Source organism: Hippoglossus hippoglossus, chromosome 3 (assembly GCF_009819705.1).
Source record: "Hippoglossus hippoglossus isolate fHipHip1 chromosome 3, fHipHip1.pri, whole genome shotgun sequence".
Taxonomy (NCBI): domain Eukaryota; kingdom Metazoa; phylum Chordata; class Actinopteri; order Pleuronectiformes; family Pleuronectidae; genus Hippoglossus; species Hippoglossus hippoglossus.
In genome coordinates this window covers 12221787-12246798 of record NC_047153.1, presented here as the reverse complement: position 1 = coordinate 12246798, position 25012 = coordinate 12221787, and the positions used below count along the sequence as shown (strand labels likewise).

The following is a 25012-nucleotide window of genomic DNA, read 5'->3' as shown; positions in this document are numbered from 1 at the left end:
TTGCCAGATTATGATATTACACATTATTCCACTTAAAATTCTTTTAAATGTTGTGATAGTGGTGTGAACCATTATGGTTTGAAACTCTTTCATCTTATATAATATCCTTTTGTTCAACAAAATTTGATTTTTAATGTCCCAATAAAGAGGTTTGCACTGAATCACCAAAATCGTGTCTAGTTTTAGCAAGATCAAATGTTTTAGTGGTCTGTCTGGGAAGCTACAAGTATTAATTATCTTCCAAGGCTATTTCTTTCATTACATTTAAAAAAAAAAGTGAAACAGACCAGAGATCACCGGGGGCTAAAGCTTGCCATCATTACACAAAATGAAAGAAGAGTGTCAGAATAACAAACCTCAGTGGCTGGGGAATTTTTTTGCAGCGTATGAGATATTCAAATGAAGGAATGAAAGGATTGTATGAGACTGAAGGACAGGATTTATGAAATATGGATGCACTGACCCATTCAGAAACCTTTATTACGCTGCTTTGATTTGCTGCACATGTTTCGCCTTAATCTGATGCATGTCTTTTTTTAGTCCCTTCAGAAAGAATCCACACCCCTTAACTTTTCCCCCATTTTCTGTGTTGGAGATTAATTTATCAATCCCTAATTGTACCCATACATCCACACTCAATAAACAACAACGAAAAATTGAGAAAAAAATAGACTTCACATAAATATCCTTTAGATTTGTCTAGAACTCTATTGGTGGATGCCTGTGGAAAATTTAATTGATCGGAATTTGTTCAGAAAGACACCACACTTGTGTAGATTAGTCACACTGCTTGTCAGGACAAAACAACATATGATGAGATCCAAGAAACTCACTTCAGACCTCTGTAAAGAAAAACATGATGATGCATACATCAGGATAATGGTGTAAAACAAATGTTAAAGCTTTTGCTGTGTTCCCAGGAGCACATTGGCCTCTAGTTATAAAAAAGGAATAAGGTTGGAACCACCAGGACTCTTCTTAGAGTTGTTGGTCTGTCCAACAGAGTCACTGGCCAGGGAGGTAAACAAGAACCTGAAGACGGACTAACATCTCAGCAGTGCTCCATCAGTCAGGCCTTGATGGTCAAGAGGCAAGTAAGAAGCCAATGTGAGAAAAAGGCATATGACTTCTAGTGCCAATTTACAGAGATCCACCCTCATCGCCGGCTTTCAGGCTATGTTTCAATGTTGCTCCACCTGTGCTTCTGTCCAACCTCTCTGTCTTTGCTACAGAGTTCCTGTTCATTCTCCTGCTTGCCTCACCATCCAGTGCACTCAACCACCTGCACATCCTCCAGAGAGTTCCAGTCTTAATCAATGGCCTCGCTGCGTTTGGAGAGACCCTGCCTTTGCCCGTGCCCTCCCAAGTGGCTCAACCTGTCCGTTTGGTCTCTGGGTCATCCTCCCAAGCAGCATGGCAGGTCTGTTCAGCCTGCAGGTTAGCTCTCCTGAGGTCGTGCCCTTCGGTCGGACACCCAGGGTCTCCTGCTTATTGGTTCCTCCAGCCCTCAGGCCATCTGCTTGAGGTCTTCTGCTGTGCCCCTGCTCAGTGCAAAGGTTATTGCCCTGAGATTCCAAGCCCTACTTTTCTGTTCCCTGTCCACTGGCCCCCTGTATTCCCATCAGGAGGGATGTGTCCACAGAGTGCCCTCTGCTGCCCTTTGTCTAAATGATGATGCACACAGGAGAATATATTGTAAGTGATGGCTTAATGCTTCAGAGTGTAAGATTAAGGTGAAAGGGATCTGTTGGCAGAAATTGAAAATAAAATAATCCTAGTGATGTTTTTCACTAATGTGTAATCATCCAAATTGTACACTTTATTAATATTACTCTGTATTTTTTATCATATTTGATATTTAGATCATATGTTGCATTCTTAAGAACCAATTATTTGTTGGTAAAATAATGTCTTAAAAATGGATCAAGTCTGGAATCGTGTAACATTAGTGGATTTCTCTGCTGTAATGTTGAGACATGGCCACTCAGTGGCAGTGCTAGCCTCCAGCTGACATCTGAGACAGAAATTCTGTATAGGCAATATTTCTTGTTAGGTGCTTCAAGGGTCTAGTTTGTAGTATTTAGGGAATCTGTCAACATAAATGGCACATAATATTCATAATTGTTTACATCTGTGTAAAATCACTTGGGGCTGATTATTTGTTGTGTTTTTATTACCTTAGAATGAGCCCTTTATATCTATCTTCCATTGTGACTGACATGTTTCTACTGTGGTCCAGAATGGAAAAATCCAACACTCGCTCGACCTGAAGGTTTAGGGATTTCATATTCTTGGAAGGGGAAGGTGACTGGAAGGGTATTCAGTTGGATGTAATATGCTACTTTACCACTAGATGACACTAAATCGAATACACTGAACCTGTACAGTTAATTTAAATCATGAAACCACAATGACCCCTCAAAGACCAAGTCGATCCATTGTCGTTTATGGGTCATTGCAAATTTGGAAGTTATTACAGATAATCAAATTTGTTCACATTTTACTAGCTTGGCTTTATTGTAAGACTGTCACGCTTTTTCTGAAAATGTATATGATAATAATATATAATGGTTTCTAAATCTTGTTGTAGTGCAGCAGATAACATTTCACCCACATGGTTGGAAGAGTTTTTGAGGAATCTGACCATGTTGTTAGGGCAGCAATATGTTTTATTTTTGGTTTTTGAAACATTGTTTTGTTGGCTACCTCTGTGACCCGAGTTTATACATGTATACACATTTACATAACAGCCCTGCAACTGGGGGCCAGCTATAGACTGTATTTAAAGATAGACAATGTGACTGTACCCTCAAAGTAAAACCAAAACATCATGATTGCCCACCTGGTGGCTGCTGTATAAGGGCACGGTTAGAGACAATATCGCAGGTTCATGGAAGCAAAGCTGCGATTGGCCTCGCCACAGGAAATGAAGGTTTTATCTACTTTCTTACTGAATTGGAAATTAATGGAAGGCAAAGATTTGTCGCTGATATATCCGTCTTCATCACAACTTCTGGCTCCTCGTTGTCAGTGGGTTAAAGTACACGTTGAATAACTTTTTCTCAAGATGGCTTCAGTTAATTAAGGAAGTTTATTTGGTTATTTCATGTGTTCAAATGTCTATGTTATTTGATGTTGTAAGAATGGAGTGAAACGTCACGATTGACGGCTGAGACTGACTCCTGATTGGTCGAGGGCGTGTATCAACTACTGCGCAGTGAGGCTCCGAAATGCGCAACATGGCAGCGTTAGCATCCGGGATATTTTAGCTTTGTTTCTGGACAGTAGTAGGAAATGGAAAACGCGTCGTCCACGAGGATAATTTATGACTAGCAAGCTGTCAGCTAATCATGAAGCTAACATATACAAACTAATACCACATTTGAAACAATTGAAATCAAATGAGCTTTAATACAAGTATGTGTTAATATGGCGTCAATTAATTTTCGAACACATCGGGTTTTTGTTTGTGTTGACGTTTCTGTGGTGACGTCCACGGGTGGAGCTGCCCGGGCGGGGTAGCGGGCTCTCGCGGGGCGGGCGGTGTTAATTCTCGGGGGCAGCAGACAACTGCAGTGGGCTCGCTCGGTGCTGTTATCCAGGTTCCGGGGCGCCGCTGCCAGCCGCTGTGCCTCCGTAACGTGACGCTCCTCAGTCGGTCAGACACACACCGAGTGATGCGAGAGCGGCCAGCGCCACCATCCCTCACTCGTCCGGACAGGAGGTGACTCGTTCGGCGCATGCGATTCCTCAGGTAAGACCCTGCTGTGGTTTAATAAATATGTCACGACGAGGAAGCTAATCGTCGATGAACCGCTCGGTCGAGCCGTTTAGCGTCTCTCCTCTCCGGAGGAGGAGGAGGAGGAGCGGTGGATGGATGGATGCTGATCTCCCCGCAGCCTGTGGATGTGTAGCCTGGGCGTCGGTGCTAGCAACGGGGCGCTGAGCTCTGACCGATAAAAACAAACGCATCTTCGGGTTGTGGAGAGGGATTCAGGTGGAGCGGCGTTTAAGAGACGAGACGCCGCCTGTGGAAGTGTGTTCATCACACCTAAGACTTCAGAACCCACGGTGATTCATCCCTGCGCAGCCCCGGTCTACGCCTCAATGTATCGATTGTACTTCTGTTAACCACAGGCCTTTAGTGTCTCATCTGATGGGGAAGGTCATCAATTTGTACGTGTCCTCAATGGTCCAAATTCCTGCATCGTTTAAAGCTTCATCTGCAGCTGCTCGGAGTTCTCTTCAAATGGCTTTTTCAACCCTGATATGTGCTCCTGTCTTTATTATTCATCCCCTTAACACACACTTGTCTAATTTAATGACACATTCTTTGAATTTCTCCCATCCACGGTGCCAATCTATCAAATCTGAAGTTGAACACTGGAATCACTACACCCCTGCATGGAGCATCTACTGTAAGGTTTCAAGTTGCGTTGGTCCTCAGTGAAATTGATCTGAATCCTACACTCGGTGGAGGATTTGTCTGTTTGTCTGTTTGTCTGTTGTCTGTTTTTTTGTTTTTGTTGTATTGCTTTCCTTCAGCGCCTTGCCTGCTGTGTACCACTCTGAGCCAGCACCAGCCACCGGGGAGGGCAGTTGCTGACAGGCGTTGTGTCTGGCTGTTCATTGTTCAGAGGGAGCTGTGGACATGGCTCGCAGCCTCTGCTTTGCATCATGCAACGTTACATCCAAACCATCTGCCCCTTGCCCTCACCCAGTCATGCAGAATGCTCCTCGGCCAGCCACTGTCCACTTGTGATGTGATATGTCTCCGGGCTTTTCCGAAGTCTTGTTGTGTTTGTTTTTTCCTTGTACCACTGAGTGTGTGGTCCCTGTAGTTGATGCAGTCAACAGTGGGAAGACTATACACCACTTGTTTACATGCATCAGGGTAGTAGCGGGAAACCTTATTGATGATACAGTAGGGTTTAGTTCTTTAAGACTTCCATTCAACATTCAGCTCTATTTCAAATGATAAAACATGATTGGTTGGCTCAGGAATATTTAATCTTTTGCTCAGGCTGCATCAGATTTGACACTCTCATAGATGTCAGATGTTCCCTTAATATGTCCAATTGTTTTCCATCAAAATCGATGAATTATTCTCTGGCGAAATAACAAAATGACAAAAAATGGTTCATTGTTAACAAAAGCGATACAAATATTCCTGGTTGTCCCCCTTTTGTCCAGATCTGCCCATGCATGTCCCATCCTTCCACACAAGTTTTCGTGGAAATTTGTTCAATTCTTTTTGTGTAATTTTGCTTACAAACAAAAGAAGAAGTGCAAAAACCCACCAACAAACAAACTGATAGGGGTGTAAACATAGCCTCTTTGGTGGAGGTTTTCATACAACATGATTGGTTGAATCATTAGCTCAGCGATATTTAGATATATTTTAGTATATAAATCTAGAAGTAAATATTTGGATTGCAGGTTTGTGAGAATAATAGCCAGCAGTTGGGAGAGACGGAAGGAGCAGGGAAACAAAGCTGTGGTGCAGTTGAGGAAGAGAGAGGACGACCAGGACTATGGAGGATGAGGGCGGATAGAGGAGAGTAATGTATGGCTCTTAGAGAAAGTGAGGGGCCCCCGGAGAGCCATGATGGAAATCTATAAGGCCTTGGAGGATGCACACAACATGTTGACCTGCGTTGCTGTGTTGAAAAGAGGAGAAGCTTAGTTTCATCATTATCCTGCTCGTCCTGTGGCTTTGTGTTGGTCTGTCGTCTCTTTTTTCCACATTGTCCCCTTGCGCATTTATCTCTGTTACACCCCTGTTGCGTCTCTCCATCTCTGTAGCCAGGGACAGCTTTTCTGAGTAGCACCTGCACTGAAGGACAAACACCCTCCTTACAGTCTGCTGCGTGGGCTCTTACTCCTGCTGCAGCCTGAGGATGCTAAATCGGACTTCGATGGGGGAAACAAAATAGGGCAACTGCCTCAGGCCCTGCTGCACAATTTATGAAGGATAATAACTATTTGGAAATGTGTGATTAAACCATTATCATATCAAATCGATCTAAACACTAGGTCTCATCAAACAACAATATCTCTTTAGGAGGAATGAGTCTGTTTCTCTGTGGCAGCACGCATGGCCGTGCTGCAGGGAAATCAGTTATCTGTTACATAATATCATGTGTAATATCTTCTTAAAAGCTTTACTCTGTACGCTATGGATTTCACGTGCCGTACATTTACATTGTCTCTGCTGTCTAAAACATGTTAGTGTGGGCGGAGGGAGAATAACACTCTATCGTGCCCTCTGGCAAAAACATGATTCCTAGATGATAAACCTACAGATGAAGCTACAGGGTGGGTGTTGATTTGCATGCAGCAAAGCTGTTAGAAAAGGCAACTGCAATGATGATTTATGAGGAGGCTTTTTCAAGATAAGTGTTTCTGCCGTGTTATTATGGACAATTGCGGTTCTTTAGAATTGCCTTTTGAATGAGCAATTGAGGCAAGGAAATTTCTGTCTATCACAGGATTTAGCTTGTGGACTTTAAGAGCTGTAAACCACACAGTCGCTGTGGTAACTAGCAAACAGAGACGTGCAGAGGGATTACAGTGTTTTACACCTTAAAGCTTGTTGTAGGTTAATCCACTGGAAATTAGTTTATTTTAACATAATTCTTTACCTTTTAACTTACAGTCTTAAGTTCGCCTGACAGAAAAAGACTGCACGTCCACCCAAAAAAGGAATTCATTAACTGCATATGTTAAATACATTTCTTATCAATTAGGTACAATCATTTATTTAATTCTTTACTTCTGTCATCATTTTCAGAGACCAAGAAGCTTGTTTCATCTAACGTACACACAAAACCCCAAAGATGTTCAAGTACAACTGCATGTGTGGCATTTTTTCCTTGATACTGAGATAACTAGGAGACTGCATACCTCCGGCAAGGCTAATTACTTATCTCACCACGTTAAAGAAAGTGTAAAAAACATCCCGGATTCTTAATCAGCATCCACTTTAACATTTAATGGATTTTCCTTGGGTCATGCACCACCCCCTCCGCTTTTATTTAATAGCTTTTGAGTAATCCTGCTGACCGAAACACAGACAAACAAACAAATATCCAGGAAAACATGACCTCCTTGACATAGATAATTATTCCTTGAGCAAAATAATTTTGCGTTAGTTGCCAGTCATCCAACTTTTTGATTGTTTCAGCCCTTTTTGGACTCACAGCCTGTATCATACACACCACTCTGGGCGCCATGTTTGTTTACATTCATGTCCCTGGAAGTAAGCGCCAAGCTCTATCTTTCCAATGATGATACATAAGAAAATGGCAAATTGTGATTGGCAGTCAAGAGTAGTGCGTCATAGCTCCTGGTCACGATGTGGCAATAATCTATGACTCAATAATTTGACCACAACTGACAAAAATATCTTGTCGTCTCACCGCAGCATTATTCACCGTCTGTAGAGGATATATGTCAGATCATCACTACAGTCTCTCTGCTGCTTTGATTTTACAAACACTGAGCTGTTTCAACATGTAGAAAATAAGATGCATATGAATCACATGCATCGATTTTCATACACTAATTGTAACTGCGTAACTTTAAACGTTGCAAGTAAGTGGTCATCAGTAAGAGGAAATTTAGATCAGCTCAGCTCTGCTGGTTGAAAATATACAGAATCTGTCTATTCGTTCCTTTCTATCGACCTTTATAATGTACAAGCTCATTTGAAATAGCACTGTAACCTAAAATATCTAAAGAGAGACTCAGTGATCGTCCTGCATTGAATATCTGCTGGCTGCTCTGTTTGCATCGTAATGATTTTATTCTTTGGCTATTTGCTTCCAAACAGATGCTATTCTTTAACCTTTTTCTGCGAGTTTATGGTTCAATCACAATTCACTGTTCGTCACAACAGTCCTTTAGTCAACTAAATGACTAAATGATGAAATGACTTACCATCCTCTATCAGATGTTGATGTTGCTCTAAATCAATATTCACTTCACATCTACAAAGTTGACCTTTTGGATTTAAAATTCTCCACGACCATAAAAAATGCCATGTTATGTAACAGTTAGTCCATTGTCTTTAAGCATGAATATCTTTGCAGGAGATGTGTCATCCCTTGTTGTCCAGCTCATGCCACTTCTAGTATTACACACATTAATATGACAGCCATATTAGTTCTTCTCAAGTTGTTTTGACAGTGCTGTCGCGTTCGATTGGGTTTTTTCCTTGAAAGTGTGATCTTTGTCTCTGCCTCTGTCGTGCTTTAAAAAAATCTCTTGCCTGTAGTTTTCATTTACTTGCTACTATGATCTCTCGTGGCTTGATCGGTCTTTTGAGAGGTCGAGGGTTATTCTCCATGAAGTGTTGACTCTTAGCTCAGTGATATGACCTGTTATTATCTTTAGTAACAGGTAAAGTAGACTTGTAGAAATCCAGGTCACATCCTGTGGATCAGTCAGGCATGGTGAAGGGCGCGCCGTTCAAGATTTAGTCTTTTCATCGTTTGTGACGGTTCTTTAAATGTGTGCTAGTCTCTTGAACCGTTGATTCATTGTTTTTTTTGTCGGAGTAGATAAAAAAACCCAGGGTGCTTCAGCTACTGTATCAATGCTATATCGATAAATTATCCTCTCTGCCATTTTTATTATCATTCCTATCTCACTGTCTCTCTTTTCCTGCTGTAAACTCTTTGTCTGAGAAGTCAGTCTCCAGAGTTCCTGAAACACCTTTCTTTGCTCTCTCCACTTTGTTCAACACATTAGTGACCTGTAATGTTAAGTAATCAATAGTGTAGCTAGTTGAGGCATGGAAAGCTTTGTGATAGATGTTCCTGGCCCAAAGCACATGTTATGTGCACTTTTCTCTGTGTTCAAAATGACACCGGGTTGAGTCAAGCATGAACTTGACTAATCAGTTCTTAACCATTTTATTAAATGCATGGTATTAAAGGAGAAAGTGGATCCTGCACATGCACTATAAAGTCATAGTAAAAACCCAGTGTAGGTTATAAATATGTCAATAAGCTAAGAGATCATTGGTCAGAGATGAGGAACCTTTTTCCCATGATGAGCCTTTTAAATTCTTAGCCTTCGACAGTACATCGTGGGGCTGATGGACAAGTCATGTGTGCCTGAACACATGTAACACCTACTCTCATGACAACTGTATTAGTGCTTTTTAAGATTTTACTGTCAATCCTGTTTAAGCCAAATGTGCCCATATGGTATGTGCTCTAACCATTTTGGTTATCGGGTCAGGGTGAGGGAGTGCGGGAATGACCAGCACTAAATGGTCCGACCAGCAGGGAGTCGACCAGGGACCTGCTACTCAAGGCTTATGCACCATCATGTTATGCGTCCTAATCTTTGGTTTATCGGCTCACCCCAATGTTGAGATTTGAAACCCTTTAAAAAATATAATGTGTCTGTAGATTATAAAACACAACTCTAATTTATGGTGTCTCTTGGCATAAAGATGATGCTGAAGCAAGCAGAATCATATCCTGTTTCAGCGAGTTTCAGTATCCACAGATGATATCTACTGGCAATCCCTGTACTATATTTACAGTGAGCTCTATCTGGACTGTTATCAGGTTTTCATTTCAAACTGAATATATATTTTTTGGACATGGCTTGCAGTCTGAATCAGCTGAAAGCAAGGACCACTTTTTTTCCTAGTCTGCCTCAGCAGGGTGGTTTAACACAACGTACCCCTAGTGGAAGTTAATTCAAACCGTACTCAGTATGTTTGCTGAAGCTGCCCTCATTAACAACAATGTCAAGTGAACAAACATAATCTCTCGATGTCTTGTGTGAGTTGTAAGTAGTTGAAACTGCAGTTCATTTTCCCAAGTGTAGTTGTGTCCCTTGGATCCAATGAGGTGATGTGTACACACCTCCCTTTATTGGCATGCAAATGAGTCCAAATCAGTTTCACACTCTTTGGTTTAATCAGGTCAAATTGGGAGGAAAGCAAAATGGCTAAAAAGAAAGCGAGAGAAAGGAATAAAGAACCAAAGAAACGCTTCTCTCGCAGTGCTCTGTAAAAAGAGAAACCCATTCTCAGCTGCATTAATCATGGGTGACGCAAAATAATCACTCCTCGAAAAACATTCACTGAGAAAGATTTAGAGAATAAGAAGCACTGAAATACTCGATGGCTCTGTCTGACTTCTGTCCTCTTTCCCTTGTGTCCTCTTTGATATATCTGATAAGGCTGATCTGATAAACTTGACCAGATGAAAAAACCTACAGTGCAATTGTAGGTACTAGGGTTTGAACTAGTTTGGCATTTGGTACTTCACTAGCTCTGTAACATTTGTCACTGTGTCACAGTGTTTGCATAGTGCTTCCTGTAAATTGGTATCCTATTAAGGGCACTCTTGTACTATTAGTGTTGACTAGTGCTGGTACAAGTGCTAAGCCAATTCAAAGCAAGATAGTGAAAAAGTCCAGTTATCTCCAAGAACAACTTAATCCAACCAGCTAATTACCCGAAGATAGCCCAGTTTTCCTTCGGAGCCTCGTCAGCCTCCTCTTCTGTCGTTGACCTGGAGTATGGATTTACATAACTCATGCTCTCTCTCTCTTTGCTCTCTTACCCTTTTGCCCAGATGTGCTCACAGGTACCAACATTTGGCACAGTTTAGTTTAACGTGAATCAGTTGGTAGGATTGAGTATTATGTTCCAACCCTTGTAACTTTACTGTTCTGATCCTCATGAGCAAGAAGAGATTAAAATATTTGAAAGATTATTTAGCTTCGGAGCTTAGTGGTGAACATCTTGTCAGTGTGGGACTTGATCCAAAATGGAATCCAAATCTATTGAATTTTGTGGTACAGTATGTTCAGAGTGCAAGAACATGAACACAAATAAACCATAATGATACGGTCAAGACCACTAAACTAAAGCGGATCAACTAAAATCGATATTAGACAACTTTTATATACTGCATTTACTCAGCTGTTCATCATCCATTTGGCTTTCCTCGCTCTCAGCATGTCTTTGCAATTTTGATCATGTGCTAATATGTTTTCATGCAATTCTCAGGCAGCATACAGCAAATGTTAATGGCCTTCAATTTGGACAAGAATAAGGATTTTAAAATGTATGCAGACAAAAGAGGCCGATATCGTTACTGACTATGTAAAGGCTCTGATTTGAAAAGATGACGTTTCATTAGAGCTAACCTTGGCTAAAAGTCAGCATTGTTAGTTTTCAGGTTATGTGAGTGTGTGTGCTAACGCTAGTGTGTGCATGACCTTAATAGACCCATTTTACCTTCCCTCCTGCTGTGCCGTGTGTCATAAGACGACTCCGCTCCCTCTGTATGCTGTCACTTATCTCATTACTTAGACCTTAGATGCATTCACCAGACCTGCTTATTAGGTAGCACATTTGTTTGAAGAGCAGCATGGCATTAGCATTTAGATGTGCAGAGAGCTTCACCTACTGCTGCTGCCTTTGTTGGGCAGCACAGACAAATTCATGAATTTCTTTTTTCAGCACTGGCAGATGGCTGTTATTGGAAGAAACTGTGTTTTTCTTTGAGATGCAAAGGTAAATGTTCTTCCATATAAAATGCATCCTGCTGTGATAAAAATAACTTTATTTGAATAGCACTTATCTAAACAAGGTTGCAAAGTGCTTCACAAAAATCCATGGCAAAAAGATGAATTAACTAAAATAAAAGGTATTCAATTCATTTAAAGTTTAAGAGCCAAATCATAACATAATAAGGTCAAGATCTTAAAATCTTAAGAGAAACACAACAGTTTCCACAATGAGCGAGCGTGATTGTGAATCAGGCAGAATTCTGTACCAGCTTCTGGGCCATTATTTCTACAACCAGACAAGTTTGTTGATTGACAGCATAGATGATTGTTCATTTGTGGTGGAACTGAGACCAAAACCTTGACACAAATGTCCACAATCTTGTTGTGGTACTGAAAGATGGACCCGTGATACCTCTAACCTCTGTGTACCCGCATCCCACTCCAACCCTAACACGTTGACCCCGGCTAATGAGCTCTCATTTCTTGACAAATGTAACAATGTAATTTATTAATGATTTAATTGAGTTTGTGTATGAAAACATGTAATGTGCTCACTCTGAGGTTAGAGTTTGTGAATACCACAGGAGTGGGGGGGGGGGGGGGGGTTAAATGCAGACACATCTAAGGAACACTGTAAACTTGATGGACTGTATACAAATGGCCCATGTGGAAGTCCCTGAAACCTGTATTCTCTCAAATTAACAGCAGAATGCGACTCCACTGGTTGTAAAAATCACTCATCACTTGATTTATATTGTCAGTAAACATATTCATGAGGCGGCTCATCAGGCTCACCTTAACCATAACCATCTCCAAATGTGGTTACTGCAAAATGCCAAAGTTGTCATTCGACGTGTTATTGACAGCAGTTTCCATCTTTATGTTTTGTTTTTGTTGTGGGGTTTACCTGTTATTTACTTTTCTATCAGGGGTTGTTCCCTTTGGGCTCATTGCTAAATATCAGAGGAAGCCATTCTCCCTTCTTTAGTTGTTTCGCACACCATAAGCACATATAGAGCTTAGCTGTTGCTCAGTTATTGCTCTGGGACAGGACGTCACGTCAGCAGGGCAGTGAGCAACCTTGTAAAAATGTTGACGCAGTGTTAAATGTCGGGGGAACAGCTTATGCAAGGTTTTCAGAGCGAGCAGGGAACTGTGCGCCCTTGCCTTGTCATGTGAGACAAGGGAGAGAAGTTTGAGATCAATGGGGATAGATTTCCTGCTGAAGATTGGCTTTGATGAGCTGAGCTGTCGGCGTTCATACAGGTGTGTTGTCTATAGGTCAGCTTGTTTTTATGTGTTTGTTTTTGTCCTGACATGAGTGTACACGGTATTGAGGTATGCTGACTTTTCTCATCAACGTGCTGTTCCATCATATATTATCCCATAGGACTGAAATCCAATAATAACTGTCACTACTGTTTATTAGTCTTAGTTATAGACCAAATTGAACAATTGACTGATTCCTAAATAATAGACAGGGCCATCAAAAATGATTTTTAGTTCAATTCCTAATTATGTTTTCAGTCTCGTAGTAGAAGAGTCTCTACATGTTTGGGTGTGATTTGTCAATGAAGTGATTATTCATAAAATTATTTTGTAACTAGTTGATAATCAGGTTCAAGAAGAAATGTGAATCAGTTGATTGTTTCAGATTGTCATTATTTTTGGGCACTTATTGAAAGGACAGAATCTTAGTGTTAAAGGAGGAAAGAGAGAGAGAGAGAGAGGGGAAGAACATTACTGTACATTCTTGGTCAAAGAGAACAATGATGATGTCACTCCAGGGTTCTAGCAAATTATTAAATTATTTTAGTTTTCTGATAGTTTTATTTTTACAGATCAAAGCATTAATCAGCGACTGCTTTGGCCCAGGTAAATATGACACCCTACAGAGGGAAATCATAAAATCTACTTCTGCATAGTAGCAAACTGTTGGTTTCTTTGTGTATAATGAGCCACAGTGGCCTGTTGAAGAGTTTCTTTTTTTATTTTATTTCTTATAATTTTGACCTACACTATGTTTTCTGCAATATCTTATATTTAGGGCCAAGCCTGAACTACTACTGTAACAGATAATAATGCTAAACAAGCCTATTCATTATTTAAGAAACTGTTTCTATATATTACCAATGTATCTTGAGGATGGAATAAGCACAGGGAGAAGAGATACAGGTGATGGAGTTGTCTCATAATCAGTCCATGGACCTTTGACTTGGTTCATTTTCCTCTGTGAGATTCTCTGTTTTGTATTCATTCACATGCCCATGTGCACTCTCCTCGGTTGGACACTCATGGTTGATTGTTGCACTGCAGTAAAACAACTCTTGTCTGTAATGAATCTTGACTTTGGCAACTGAATCCAGGAAAAGATACCAAACAACAATACCAGCAGTTAATAATTAAATGTTTCTTGTTACCGAAACTGTGAAGCAAATATGATTTGGCTTTATTTACCTCACAGTTCCAAAGATAACACACCGCTGGAATAAGGCTATACAATCGTGTAAAGTTCCTAGATTGCAGCAGTCTCGAGTATCTTTTGGATTAGTGGTGAGTGTGATTTGCTGAGTGTTTTGTCTCAAACGCTGTTTAGCTGCAGTGTGCTGCAGTGTGAGTTGGACCTGTGGGACCAATACAAGCCTCAGGGCTGTATGCAAGTAGGAGGGGAGTCATGGTGAACTAGAGCAGTGGTGAGATGAGAGAGGCGCTACCATTGTAACCACTCCTAATGCACTCCTTCTCTCTCTGTGTTATGTTTCTCATGCATCTTGTGTGGACAAAAATCTCTTCACTGTGAGGGGACACACCCAGCATCTGAAAATTACTGGGTCCTTATAAGATAAATTTATTGTTCTATGACTGAAAATGAGGAGGAAAACACATAGGGCTGTCAATTTTTTGTAGAAATCAAGCTGGTACAAATTTGACATGATACGCAATTCGTCCAAATATATCTGAGCGTTCCCTCCTGTGCACGCAGTCAGGTTGAACACTTGACGTTGCTCCTTTTGTCTGTGGGGCCTCCTCTACCGCTGCTAACAGCCCTTTTTTGCAGATGAGCCTGAAGATTGTTGTCAGTGAACGGTATGGTACGGCAAGCTGCATGGTACAAAGACGAGAAACAGCTTTACCTTTGTTACTTACTTTGCCATCTGTGCTTAATGGCTTTGTTTGCTAGCATCCTCCATTTTCATAGCAAAACAAAGACTTACTTAACTGTTCAAGAAGGCATGCAATAGGTCAAGCTGGCAGTGATCGCCCTCTTCTGCATCATAAGGCAAACTACTTCAGATGGTCTAATGCACCTGTTGACAGTAATATTTTGAATTTGAACAGACATTACCGTTCAATAATGAACTATGACACCCACGTTCAAATGAATGTTTGAACTTCAAGGAAAAGTGACAGGCCCTAGTGTATAATAGTCATTTATAGCATTTTATTTTGGTGTGTTTGAGAGGGAATTGCTGGAGAAGCACCTAAATGGCTTTTTTCATTACACTCAGGCATTGCTCATGTTTTCTTTTCTCATGTTTCTGCCAAAACTTCGTATTCCCCTGGAGGAACGATGTTCGCGAGTGTAGATCATTTGCAGTTCAAACGCTCATTTTGCTTCTCTCTTTATACCCTCACTCTAACATTTGGCCAGATAAATCAATGCATCTCAGCTGAGGACCAGAACATGTAAGTTGTTTAGAGTTTGTGTTTACAGCCAGCTGTTTTTGAAGATATTCGGTCACTTTCAACAGTAATTCATGCATAATCAAGTGTAAATCTCTTGATATGGTTTTGTGTCATCTCATGGGAAATGCAGTGGATTAGCTATTCTGTTATTTGGTAAATAGCTGCCCCTGTTGATATCTTCAACACATCTTACACTTTTTTATTGCCTTCTGAAGGTACCATTTCACTCAACACATTCCCGAGTGGCTGCAGTGAAAGAGCCGTCATGCTGACACTATGCTGCTGCTGGTGTGTTTTCTGGTCAATCTGAACCAACTGCTGAGTCGGGACAGTAACCTTGAGGCTGTCACAAGGGGACTCAGGCCGTGAGGATGAGATCTGACATGTGGTCTTGGCTTAGTCGCAGATGGTGAAGCCCTGCTGACAGTTTGGAAAAATACAGCTGAGCTAATGTAGCTCCTTCACAAGGTTCTGCTGGAGAAATGTTATTGCCTCTGATGTAGCCACACATTTGTCTCAAACAATGGAGGTCCAGAAAATGTTGCTTTCTCAGATGCTTTGCTGTTGTGATGTCCGCATAGGCTCTGATAGGTCAAGAGGGTATGCCATGGGTCAAGTTGATAGTGAGTACCCTCTTGAGACAAACACCTCAGACGGTCTAATGCCTTGTAGACTGTATGTTTTGAACTCAAACAGGAAAATACATTGGAATGAATCTTCAAATTTCAAATAAAACGTGACAGCCCTGCGGCAAGGTGATACGATGGTTTTTGGTATCGCTGTGGTGCAATGGTCTGTGTGGAGTTTGCGTGTTCCCCTTATGTCTGCATGAGTTTTTAATATGCAGATCGGGGTTAGGTTAATAGGAGACTCTAAATTGAACATGTGAATAGTTAAATGTTGGCCCTACGGACTGGCAACCTGTCCAGGGTGTACCTAGCCTCTTGTCAGATGTCAGCTGGATTTGTGGTATAGATAATGGGTGGATGGATATCTATAAATGTATCTCCAATCCAACATCATCTTCACTTCACTACTTATTTATTCCTGCACTGCAGCAGTGGGCAGCTGGTTGTAGTTGCGGTATCGCAGTTCCATTGTCCTGCACTGAAGATATGAGATTGTCATATCTCTCTCTACTGTGACCCAACAATTCCCATTTGACCTCATCTCCACTGGCACTTTCTGCACATGCAGGCAGGAGACAGTTCAAAGCTCAGTGTTCATGCCGAACTGTGTGTGTCTTCATGTGGGTTGTCAGTTTGATGCTCAGCTTGACGCTCTCTCTCCTTTTGTGCTTTAGGTCATCGCCTGGAGCAAATAAAGAGCTGCTCTTCCTACCTACGGATATCAGTAAGTTAGCTTCACTGTGCCCTGGCATATTATTACAGTATAATGGTGTACTGAGTACTGTGGTAGGAATTCTTATAGTGTCACAAGAAAGTGATTTAGTCCTCCCAAACTGTAGAGATGGTTAAAACTTTGGCAAACTTGCAGAACAATAATGACAGAATGACTTCTTCATAATGTGTGTGTTTCTGTGCACTGCTGAACTCAGACCTGTTGCTGGGTACTGAGCAGGCATAGATGCAGCAACCTCTGGGCCCGAGAGAGCTCCTTAACGTGCCTGGCTGTCCACTGAGTCATGCCATTCTGCGATACAAACAAACAGCAAAGGGAGGAGATGAGGAGAGGGGGGTGTGACTAAAAGGTTGGAAAACAATGGTGAAGAAAAGAGTCGAGAGATTTTGTTTTGTAGAGGTTGATTTATAAAGGTAACATGGATACTTTTTTTTCAGTGTGAAGGCTGCATTAACGCTCGTATCTGTTATGTTATATCCATGTGTGCGAGTATTTCAAAAGCAGAACACCTCTCCATAAGTAATGCTCTTACGGCAGTCCTTGTCGACAGTGCTAGCGCATTATGTGTTTAGGCATAATATCAGACTTGTTCAGCTTGGACATTATTATATTGCTGCAGTGGCCGACAGAAAAAGAAACAACAGGCGACCACACAAATTTGGTGATATGGGTGTTTGTACTTCCCTCCACCAAGGCTATTGTCCCATCTCATCATGTCAAAGCACTATTTCCCATTAATTATCTTGACTGTGATCGGCCATGTTCTAATTTGTCCTGCCACAGTTTTGTAATGAGTACATTTGTTTTTCTCTTAACTTGCTGTTATGCTCCGTTGCTGCATTGTATAGCCGGGTGCAAGGCTATTTGCAGAAGCTATTTTGCTGCGTGCTTGCTATTGTCCATTGTCCTTGACGATAGTCGGTGTACCTGTCACTCAGAATCTGTTGCGTGCGAGAGTGACGATTTTGAGAGTCCACATCCCTTGACAAACAAAGTGAAAAGTAATCTCCTTGGTGGAGGTAAATAATGTAAAATATCTTGTCCACATCAAGCTGTTCTTTAGAGGCACCAGTACAGGATGAGATGAAGTAGAGGGAGGGAAGCGGTAGGCAACTGTTGTGCTGATGGACGAGGAGGCAGAGCATCATGGGAGAACTTGACTGAAGACATATTTTACAGGAGCGTAGGAAGCGCATGCAAAAACAGTTGAGCACCGTGTTTTGAGCTTCTCAACGCTGCCTCTGCTCATCATTTATTAAACTTCATCTAGAATATTCATCCACCCTGGTACAGCGTCATCCTCCTAGAGCGAGAGAAAATAACAGTGACTGTATCGTGCTGACACTAGAGGTGGGGAAATTAATCGTTTTTTTCGATGCAGTGACGGAAAGTAATCGACTCATGTTTTCCGGTAGGTTAATTTTTTTAGCGATGTCCCACGGCTGCAAAATTTGAACCACCGTTGCTATAACCAAATACATGTGGTTATCAGTTTTTGTGAGCAACAGAGACGGACAGACAAACACACACAAACACACACACACACAAACACAGGCTGCAGGCAGGAGGGTAGTACTTCCCCCAGATTATCACACAACGCAGAGTTTTTTTTTACTTCATTGTTGCCGAACAAGCGACGCCCTGTTTATCCAGGAACACAAATATTAATTCAGCAGGTTTACATAAAGACCGGCTCTAAGTGTGATTGATTAGAAAAGAGCGGAGGAGCAGAATCTCTTGTTGACCAGCAGCGTAATGTGCCTCGATGCTGCCAGGCGGGGCCCGCCCTGATGAAGGCTAAAGATGCAGCACACAGGTCTAAACTGAATGAATGTCAATTCAATGTGGAGAACACTGACCACTGTTATAAACTGACTGTTGTAGTCAGATTTTTGAATTGAAAACCTTCTTTTGTAAATAACAGCACAGTGGGATAACAGTAACGGTCTAAAATACTTTTTTAAAGCACAAATCATGAGTCTCCGTGGAGATGCACACCTCTCACAGAGTGATACAAAAATAATATTATGTATAGATATAAAATTCTTTGATGTATCGACAGGCATCGATAAGCGTTTTCATCATTAAATCAAAACCCTCTGAATCGGAATCGAATCGTGAGGTGCCTCCCCTAGCTGACACTCATCACAAACATTCTATCCACTTCAATATCACCCATTATTGACCTACTTCTTCCTTCCATTTCCCTTTGTCTGTATATTCTGTGTTTTCTTTTGACTTTGACGTCATCCTCTGTGGAGGGATTAAAGAGAGACAGGGCGGGGCTGTTTGTTCTGAGTTTCAGACTGTGGGTCTGAAGGAGTTTTGACTCCAGAACCAGATTATTGTCATGAGCCTCACACACACAAACACACTCACACTTGAGTGGGTCCTTAATCAGCCTCAAAATAGGTCCCCATCCATCTGCATGTCACTGATAGTGTTTATGGGAAATTCATGGTTGTTATGAATTCATACAGGGAACTTAGCCCAAGACTAGTTTTGGGGAGAGCTGCCTTTTGAATTTGTGTCAGCGCAGTGATGTGTGCTCACTGTGCCAGCTGCTCTGCTTCACTTATTCTGATTAAATACTTTGCAGAGGGAAGGACGGACAAAGAATCTGGTGGTCCCCGAACTTGTTATGAATCATCAACAGCCACAGTGTGTGCAGTAACTGTATTCTCAGAGTCACTGGGGAGGTTGATGCCTTGCTGGGAAGTTAGTCACATGCATCATCAGACTCACTGTTAACTGTGCGAGGAATCCTCTGCATTTTTCTCATCATGAATATGTAAACAAATATATCAGTCAGTCAGTATTTAGTGTATATATCCAGTTTTATTGTTTGTGTACATGCATCATAGCATGCCAACCCACGAGCACAAAATGTGGGAGGTTGCCATAAATGTTTGAGGTCCTGAGGAGGCTGTGAACAAAAACAATTAACATTTTATGGTTTCCATCAAGGCAATCTGACGTCGCCCTGCTCAGCTGGTAGTCCTGCACTGTGTCCCTCTACCATCGTGCAGCAACATACCACTGTTGTCTGTGTGATATCTAAAACCTCATAAAACCAACCGCTCTGTAAAAAATGCATTTTATGTGATTTTATGAGACAAAAGTATCCTCACAAACAGCATCATTTGAATTTACTCTTAATTTTTACTGCTGCATTACCCCTTAGGAATTTCTGGTTGTTAGCTAAAGATATAACTACTAAATATTGTGCGTTTTTCCTAAATTTAATCTTACTCTTTCCTTCAAGAATTTTTGAGTTGAGATAAGAAAAAGGTCAGGGCTTAGGGTCAAATAGGGAAGACTGAAAGAGGAACAGTGGTTTTTCATCAACATGCTCATTGAAGCCTCTACAAGTGAACATCCAGCTGAAGGACAGCATTGTTATCCACATGGTAACTGCACTGACCCTTGGACACTTAAGCTACAACTAGATAGGGGAGAGGTCCGCAGTGCAGTTTACGAGCCAAGCAAAAAGACCAGATACAGAGTGATGTGATGTAAGGGGATTCAAATGAGAGCCGCAATAATCCCGATTTCTGTGGTCATGGGATCAGCGCAGCCGTTAGCTCTGTTTGTTCAGCCAGCGCTGCCGAGCACTGTCAGAGCCTCCTCTGTCCTTGCTGTCTCTTATGATCCCTGGCTCCGTCCCCAGGGACAGTGAAATTAGTACTCAGCACACCACAATGAAATGACTTAGGCAATGTATCTACAAGCTGCCATCTTTGGCATTGATTTATTTCTCCTCCGAACTGACCTTTCGTGGAATAAATAAAAGCACGGCAGTACTCTCAATGAGCAATTAGTACGTAGTGATGGAACATAACTCTGGATTTACAAAATGGCTCCAGATGGTTTCCTTTTGAGAAAATTCTCTGAAAACATGTAATGGTTTATGCTACTATCTCTTCAGTTCACTATCATTTAAGTGTAGGAAAACTGGGATTTCAATATTATTAGTATACTTTTTTCGCTGCTTTAATAGCACTCCATACTATTTTGTACAACTGGCAGATGCAAAGTTGATCAAATAATGTCCATAATTCTTTTCTGCACTTAGTTTAATTAGTCATGAACCATTGCTGCATTTCTTGTCTCATCCATTTCATAAACTTGAGAGCATGAAAGCATTAACGTCTCATTGTGACAGCCATCAAAAATCTGCTGGCGAATAACGTCTAGCTGTGTGAAGTCTGACATCTGCAGTGCCCAGATTTATGGTGTGTTTATTATGATGTGTGTCTCTGTAATCTGTGCTGTCTGCATTTCTACTTTGTATGTCTATAATTTTATACTCCACCTCCACTGGTTTTATGCATTTGCTGATTTGCTAGTTTCTTTATAATGTAAAAGCCATAAATACAGTTTTATGGATACAGTTACTACTGTAGATCAGTGACTTCAGTTAAATGTATGATTTGGCTTCTTTTAAATCTGTGACACAGCTCGACATTCATTTGCACACGCAGCACAGTTCGGTATAGTCTCCTTTTCATTTCCTGGCGCGATGCTGCAGCATCTCAAAAAGCCAAACAATCGTCGGTTCCAGCTTCTCGTTTGAGAGGATCAGCTGCTTGTTTTCTGATTACGTGAACATAAAATGAAGATCTTTAGGTTTAGGGCTGCTGATCAGCAAAAGAAAGACATTTAAAGAGGTCACCTTGAACTCTTCTCTCTATTCTCTGACATTTTGTTCACTTAACTATTACTGTAATCAGCTAATTGAGAAAATGATGACTAGTTGTAATCCATAAACTGTATATGAGGGTTGTGAGTTTTTAACTTTGTAAGTTCGAATGAATTTTGCATGTCACACGAGCCTGCTCTACTGCTGCTGACACGTAAGCCCACATTTATTTTAAGGCAGTTGCATGGTACAAAGACGTCAAAGTGTTTTGATAGTGCACTTCAAATACATTTTTCTCAAAGAGGATTTCTGTCATTTTAGATTATCACATTTATGTTTTGTACATGTAGTCCTCATTTGTCCCGGAAGTTTAATTCGTTATTTTAATGCTATAAAAACAGGGTGAGACGTCATAATTGAAAGTTGGGACTGAAGATCAGCTCCATCCCCAGATTGCTACTGCGCTGGCTCGAAATGTGCAAGAAGGCACCATTTTTAATTGGGATATTTTGCCTTATTTTTGGATAGTGGGAAGAAGTGGTCATCCATCTTTCATTTAGAGTCTGTTTTCTAACCCAAGAGTTAATGCAATCAGGTGTCATAATGTGCCCACAGTCAGTCTCCCAGTCAACAATGATAAAATAGCCTCATCAGAACCTTGTATTTTGAGTCTATTCTTTTCTTTTTTGTTCCCTTTTTTAGTTTCAACAGAGTTAAACTCGTATTCTCCCTAAATCTACAAAAGATTCTATGTGAACGTTTTGTGACTTTGTCTTCTCAAGGGATATTAGTGAGTCTTGTTTTTAATCATAAAATGACACGAAATCCTTAGTCTCCTTAACAGCTTATTTGATCTTAATATATTACCCAAGTCATTATCTCTTGACTCATTGGGGATTTGAAACGTGAGAGAAAAGGAAACAGATGTACGCAGAGACAGCTGTGATCAGGTCAGCAATCCGGCATATGTTTTTTTTTGGTGTTTTTTTTTTTTACGCTCACCAGGGCAAAACCAGTGTGATGATGCCAAATGTGAACAGATTAATGTGCTCCCACCTTGTCTTGGTTTAACCCTGATTCTGAGTCAGCCTCATTACTAAACAGAGACTCCAACTGTGTTCTTGTTTCGCACGGTTTCCACTGAGCGATGTTGGTGAGATTTCCCAATGAAATCTAGGTTTAGCAAATCCGCAATCTTAAAATAGCTTTGAATCATACATTATTACATAGCGGGGCCTGCCTCCTCTGTCAAACTGCACTTTCTGCCATGATTTCTGTCTCCTTGTTTTCTCCAACCTTCCACATCTGAAAAGATTCCCCAACCTCATTAGCATGGCTTTATAGTTGATATGAAGAGACTCACGGGCTTTTCTGTCTCTCTCAAAAGTAAATGCACTTAAAAATGGAACCTTTGTAGATTATGCAACACAAAGGAATCGATGTTATAGTTTCAAGTTTGAATGAGGAAGTTGCTGGGGAAAATGAAAACACACAGAGTCGCTATGTGGGATGTGAGGGAATGTATTTGTGTGTACTCGTTTTGGGTACCTCTTTAGGACCTTTCCCAGCATTAACACTGATTTTGTCAGGATCAGCAGAACTCCTTTGGATCAAAGCCGGTCCTAATGGGGCAAAACTTAATTTCTGAGATCCCGGGTAAGGTTAGGGATACGATGTGAATAGTTGTAAGGTTTGGGTTAGGCAAGAATTGCTCATGGTTATTATGGTTAGGGATAAGGTTTTTGTTTGGCTGTAAATGGTGAATAGCAGTCAATGCAAAGTCCTGATATGGACAGCTGTGCAAACCTGTGTGTGTGCTTCAGATGGTGGGCAGATTTCAATCTTCCAATCCCGAAGACCACTGTGTGTTTCCCTTGGGGTCAGTAAAGCACAAAGGCTGCTGGGAGGTGTGACACCCTCTCCTGATCCTGCCACTGCTTCAGGAGGATTGATGTGACAATTTCCACACTTAGGACACACACATGTTCACGCCACACTCAGGCAGTCAGGTGCAACAAGCTAAAGCCAATGTGTCAGCTCGCACTCACTATCATACAGATCCAAGACGCGAGTACACACATGCACACACACAGATAAGCGAAATGCCAGCGCAACATGGAGCGCACCCGATTATCAGAAACCGAGCGTCTTTTGTGTCCGTCTGTCTTTTGTTCTTGTCAGGAGCGGTGCTGCTCCTCTGTGTGGCCGAGCAGCCGCTGTCTGTGTGATTAATCCTCAGTCTGTCAGCTGGCCAGCGGTGATACTGAGACCAAACAAAAACTCGCACAAAAGCGTCACAGCGTGCATGCTCTCACGCTCCGTTTCAGGATGAGCAGATGTGTGCAGGTCGGACGAGCAAATCACATCACTGCAAAGGAAAAAGACGAGGAAAAGCAGAAGACGCATGGGAGCATCATGCTTTGTTTTCAATCCACAGTTAATTACAGTCAACACTTTGGTCTGTTGTTTTCAAGGCATTTAATTCGCAAATGCACGTATAGCCTAAACAAATATGTATAGATGAGGAAAAAGGCAAGCTCGAGCTGATGGAATGTGCAATACGGTGCGTGTGTATGTGTTTGTGTGCGTGTGTTTGTTCACTTGTTGCGAACGCTGATGAATATTTCCCTCCTCTGTTCCCTGAGGGGCTGTGTGATTGATCGAACCCAGAAGTTTATTTCATGTGCCTGCCACCAAACTGCATTAGTGGGCCCAGCCGTTACCACTCAGCCCGTCTGTCTCTCAACAAGATAAGGGATATTTCCTGGCCCCAATATTGCTCGCTCTGTTTTGCGCTGTCACTGGTTACAATGACCGTCACCACATTCAATGAATATTATTAGCATTTTTCTCAGAAAGCTGTCGGCGTGGGAGACAGCATTGTGGGAGGAGAACTACACTGTTTTCGCCGGCGGTCTGAAATCTGAGCGGACTCTTGGAGAATGGAGTGACCACTGCGGCGCATTGTCCAAACTAAATACAATTATGAGGAGACTGTCAATCATCCAATATCACCTTAACAAGAAGACTCCTGGCTCAGCATTTTTAAGCCGCAGCCGTTGTTCTGGTATAAAGGATCAGACAGAGGTTAAGAGAGCGAAGGCTGCTGTGAAATAACTGCTGTTGATTAAAGTTGACAAAGAACGAGGATTAGAGGCCAGAGGAGAGAGAGCCGTTTCCAGTCAGGGTCGTTCAAAAGGACTGTGAAAGACCTCTGACTGAGGGATCAGGTGGAGCATTGTGTCAGCGAGGGACCAATTTCTCACCTTCATCTCACCTCACTGTAATTGACAATTCAGGAAGAATGTAGCAGTATGGGTTAGAGGCTGGCTGTGTGCCAGGGTCCATACAACATGAAATAACTACTGTTCATCTGGTGACATTTATTCATGTTGGTTTTACTCAGTGGAACTAATGGCCACAAAATCCTATTAATACTAGGATGTGTTGCGGATGTGCCAAAATTATGACAGTAGTATAAAGTCTGCTCTGGGGTATTATAAGAGTTTTATAGTCGGTCCTAATTAGTTCTGAGGGTCACCACTGACTGGACTCGATGATATGGTACATGCTGCCATCGCTCTGTTACATAAGCGTTTCTCAGACTTGAAGAAAATGGATCTGGAGATTTTCATTGACACTGGCATCGGCCCTTATCAGCAAAAGGTCCCAAATGATGTGGTCTTGCCAAATTTACATATTCATCTTTATCTTCTACGTGAATGGCACCTCTTTGTCCTGGAATATTTGTGTTCATGCATTAGAAAGGTCATC

The 25012-nt window shown here is 41.5% G+C and overlaps 1 protein-coding gene across 1 annotated transcript in view; it reads left to right on the top strand.

Annotated features, from left to right (window-relative positions):
• Window positions 1–3538: 3538 nt before the first annotated feature.
• Window positions 3539–25012, top strand: part of apba2b (amyloid beta (A4) precursor protein-binding, family A, member 2b) — a 59756-nt gene continuing 38282 nt past the window's right edge. The window contains 2 exon segments of the mRNA XM_034575954.1: window positions 3539–3754; window positions 16538–16587. The gene's annotated coding sequence lies outside the window, so the exon portion shown is untranslated.